This window comes from Mus musculus, chromosome 14 (assembly GCF_000001635.26).
Source record: "Mus musculus strain C57BL/6J chromosome 14, GRCm38.p6 C57BL/6J".
NCBI lineage: Eukaryota > Metazoa > Chordata > Mammalia > Rodentia > Muridae > Mus > Mus musculus.
In genome coordinates, this window is record NC_000080.6 from 7,370,326 (window position 1) to 7,375,409 (window position 5,084).

Here is a 5,084-nt window from a genome sequence, read left to right on the forward strand (position 1 = left end):
TCTTATAGAAGCTTTTCAGTTTCTTGTGGCCCATTTATAAACTTTGATGTTAGAGTCTGAGCTATTGGAGTTCCCGTTTATAACATTTATCCCCATTCCCATAAGTTTGAGGCTCTTTCCTGCTTTCTCTTCAGTTAGATTCAGTGAATCTGGTTTTATGTTGAGATCTTTAATCAACCTGGACTTGAGTATTGTGCCAGGTGACAAATATGCATCTACTTTCTTTTTTCTACATACTTACTCCCAGTTAGACCAGCGACATTTATTTTAGGTGTTTCTTTTTTCTATTGTATATTTTTTAATTTGGCGAAGATCAAGTGTCCATAAGTATAGTTTAATTTCTGGGTCTTCATTTTTTTTTCTATTTTAAAACACTTTAATCTTACATTTCAAATGTTAGCCATTTTTTCTGGTTACCTGCCTAGAACCCACTTATCTCATGCCCCTTCCACCTGCTTCTATGAGGGTGCTCCTAGAGGATGACTCGTGTGCTACAAAGGGCCTGGCTGGAGAAGTGACCCAAGCCCTTGGAAGAGCCCAGAAGATCGTGAGTTGGATCCCAGACATTGGACGGTTGGAGATTGACTTTTGCTTTTGATTGTGACTGTGCCCTGATATTTTCCTCTTGAAGGAAGAAACTGTTTTAGTGGAGCCCACAGTTGAGACTTTTAATTGTAAAAAGACATTGAATTTTAAAAGAGATGGATATTTTAAAGAGATTGAAATTTTAAGAATATGTAAAGACTGTGGGACTTTTAAAGTTATTTAGAACACAGTGTTCTCTTACTACCCTGACATTCCCCTACACTGGGGCATCGAGCCTTTAAAGGACCAAGGGCCTTTCCTCTCATTGATGTCCAACAAGGACGTCATCTGGCACAATGTGCCTAGAGCCATGGGTCACTCCATGTGTGATTGGTGGTTTAGTCCCTGGGAGTTCTAGGGGATATGGTTGGTTGATATTGTTGTTCTTCCTATGGTTGCAACCCCCTATAGCTCATTCAGTCCTTTCTCCAACTCTTCCACTGGGGACTCTATATTCAATCCAAAGAGTGGCTTCAAAAATGTGCCTTATTATTTGTCACTCTCATGTGGAGCCTCTGAGGAGACACCTATAGCAGGATCCTGTCAGAAAGCACTTATTGTCATCTTCCATATTGTCTGGGTTTGGTGTCTATATGTGGGATGGATCTCCAGGTGGGGAAGGCTCAGGATGGCTTTTGCTTCATTCTCTGCTCTACACCTTGTCTCCACATTTCCTCCTGTGACTATTATGTTCATCCTTCTTTTTTTTTTTTTTTTTGACTTTCAATATTGTCTGCTATGTTTATATGCTGGCTCTTTCTTGTTTTTTAACCTTTTTATCATATGTCCTGGGAGATTCAGACTAATGGAGCCCATATCTGTTCATAAGCCCAGGCATATATAAATGACCTTCCCAGGTGTTCTCCGTTTCCTTGTTAGCATTTCCTTCAAGGATAGGGAGTAAAAGCCAGGGAGTCAAAGCAAAGGCATAGAGAGGGATTGTGAATTGTGATGCTCAGATTTCTAAAGCAGGGAATATACAAAGCCTAAAAGAGAAATAAGGGAAAGCTTATCTATCCTTAGAATGCAGGTGGGGGACACATACAGAAGTAGAGGACAGCAGGGTTTCAGGAAGTATCTTGTTATTACCATATTAGGACTCTTTGGGTATCAAACAGAAACCCAAAACAAACTAACTTAAGCAGAAAGAGGGGATTATTTATACAAGACACAAGGTATCATAGAATACAGGGGCAGAAATGCAGTTGAAGGGTCAGCAATTAAAGGGATGACTGGAGCCACTGGGAACTGGGAGGCTTCCATGATGAGCCATTGCTTCTCCTGCCATTTGTATTTCCTGGGAAGAGTGAATTTCTCAGCTGATTGGTGCATATGACAGATACCAGATGGCCACCCTCAGCTCCCAAGGTAACAGAAAGACTTGGCCATGTTTTTTCCAGTTTCACCACCTTAGTCTGACATCTCTGGTTAGGAAGAATAAGACATCTCTAACTTTAATCACCTGTGATCAAAATCAAGCTTCAGCATAAAATCCTGATTTCTAGGAATTAAGAATAAAAAAGTAGCCAGGAACTGTTGTAAGCTAGGGTGATCGTTGAAAGTGGCCACTCTTAATGTTACAATCCGGAATCTAGAGGTAAGAGGGGGAAAAATCCAAGGCCAGGAACATGAAGAAACTGATTGGTACTTAACTGGTTAGACTCATAAATTGACCCCACATAACAATTTCAAGTTTGCTTATTTCTCTCAAATATTTCTAGTATACCTTTTCAATGGATTCCCCTTCTTGCTCTAGTAATGTGTTGTGGAAATTCCTACTTACCTGGTCATTCTGGGCTCCTCACTGGGAACATCCCACTCCATTCCACATCCCTTTTTTGCCTATGAAAATTATATTCATTCATTAAAGGTTAGCTTAACCCTTCATCTGTTTATTAATCTTTTTGTATTCCTACCAAATTTGCTAATTTAACTTTTATTAAATAAACTTTTCCAAACAGACTATATGGTCCTTTAGGTCAAAGACAGTGTTTGTGTCCTTTGTGATTCTTTGAAAATTCTAAGTATGAATGTAATTAGTTAAATATAACTGCAGTAATCAGAGAACATTCACACGCCAGATGAAAAGGAGTAGGAGAGGTGGGGTCTAAGTAAAATGGTGTGCTATGGTGTGACAGTAGGAGAGGTGGGTCTAATTCAAATGGTGTGCTATAGTGTGACAGTAGGAGAGGTGGGCCTAATTCAAATGGTGTGCTATGGTGTGACAGTAGGAAAAGTGGGCTTAAGTAAAATGGTGTGCTATTGTGTGACAGTAGGAGAGGTGGGTCTAAGTCAGATGGTGTGCTATGGTGTGACAGTAGGAGAGGTGGGTCTAAGTCAGATGGTGTGCTATGGTGTGACAGTAGAAGAAGTGGGCCTAAGTAAGATGGTGTGTTATGGTGTGACAGTAGGAGAGGTGGGTCTAAGTCAGATGGTGTGCTATGGTGTGACAGTAGAAGAGGTGGGCCTAAGTAAAATGGTGTGCTATGGTGTGACAGTAGGAGAGGTGGGTCTAAGTCAGATGGTGTGCTATAGTGTGACAGTAGGAGAGGTGGGCCTAAGTCAGATGGTGTGCTATGGTGTGACAGTAGGAGAGGTGGGCCTAAGTCAGATGGTGTGCTATTGTGTGACAGTAGGAGAGGTGGGTCTAAGTCAGATGGTGTGCTATGGTGTGACAGTAGGAGAGGTGGGTCTAAGTCAGATGGTGTGCTATGGTGTGACAGTAGAAGAGGTGGGTCTAAGTCAGATGGTGTGCTATGGTGTGACAGTAGGAGAGGTGGGTCTAAGTCAGATGGTGTGCTATGGTGTGACAGTAGGAGAGGTGGGTCTAAGTCAGATGGTGTGCTATGGTGTGACAGTAGGAGAGGTGGGTCTAAGTCAGATGGTGTGCTATGGTGTGACAGTAGGAGAGGTGGGTCTAAGTCAGATGGTGTGCTATGGTGTGACAGTAGGAGAGGTGGGTCTAAGTCAGATGGTGTGCTATGGTGTGACAGTAGGAGAGGTGGGTCTAAGTCAGATGGTGTGTTATGGTGTGACAGTAGGAGAGGTGGGTCTAAGTCAGATGGTGTGCTATGGTGTGACAGTAGGAGAGGTGGGTCTAAGTCAGATGGTGTGCGATGGTGTGACAGTAGGAGAGGTGGGTCTAAGTCAGATGTTGTGGGATGGTGTGATTATAAGTAAACACCATTTGCAGTGTACCTTTTAAAACAATTCGAAAATTATAAAAGACTGGCTGATTTTAATAATTGAAGAATACATTAATTAGGGAGTCAGGTCTGAACATTTCTAATTTCTATCATCTTTCTGATGATAGACCCTTACCACATAGGAAATGAACTTCAGAGAATGCTGTACTGAAAAATGAACTAGTTTAAAACAGGTTTAAGGGGAGCCTGAGCTGCATAGCAAGATCTGGAGGCTGGGGAGGGGAGGCAGGAGACAGAGACAGAGAGACAGAAAGAGAGAAGGATAGACAGAGACAGCGACACACATAGAGAGAGAGACAGAGTCAAAGAGACAGAGAGACATTCAAGAAGTAAACTAGTTAAATATGCATGGTGCTAGGGAATGGACACATAGCCTCGGTTTAGGGCGTTGTAAATATTTTTTCTAGCATTTGAATTTAATAGCTTTAAAGTCCCTTCTTCAAAATGTATGTTCAATTTTATTAGGAAGAATAAGGTAAACTCCTCTTTGTGGGTCAATTGAGAATATTTCCATAGATGATAAAATCAATAAAACATACAACAGCCTTATAGACATTCAAGTATGGCCAGCTTTAATTTATTGTACTTGCTGGAAATGAAGCAAAAGCTTTTCAATTAAATTCTGGTCTGCATTGAGATGAGTGAGAAACTTCTATTTGAGGAAGGCTGATAAAATATTTAAGAACTCAGTAACTATTGGTCCAGCACCATGTATATACTTATCCCTATGCATTTTACATTGCCACTGGGGAAGCACCATACACTAAGCATCTAAATTTGAAAGCCTAAAACATTTACAAATCCAAAACTTGCTAAGCACCAAGACAGTGCCACCAGGAGAAACTTCCACACTTGACCTCAATTGAAGGGTCATAGTAAAAGCATAAGCTCATTAAAAATCCTGTAAATCATTAATTTCAGGCTATATTCATGAGGTGTGAAATATAAATGAATTTTGTGTTTTGACTTGTGTCTTAGCCACACACACACACCATTTTTCATTAAAAAAAGTTTTTAAAGCAAGGTGGTCCAATATTTTGAGATTCTCAATTTGTACTTTTACAAAAGTTTAGAAGTTTTAAATCCCGAGAAATTAAACTTTTGAAATAGCCCAGTTATCAGTGAAAGCAGAGTCTTCCTTACACACACACACACACACACACACACACACACACACACACACACACACACAGGACTGTTAACTAAGCCTGGTGGTGTAAGCTTGTAATATCAACTACACAAAAGACTGAAGCAGTGCTGGGTAACTGCATTAATGCAGGCAAACCAGCTGAG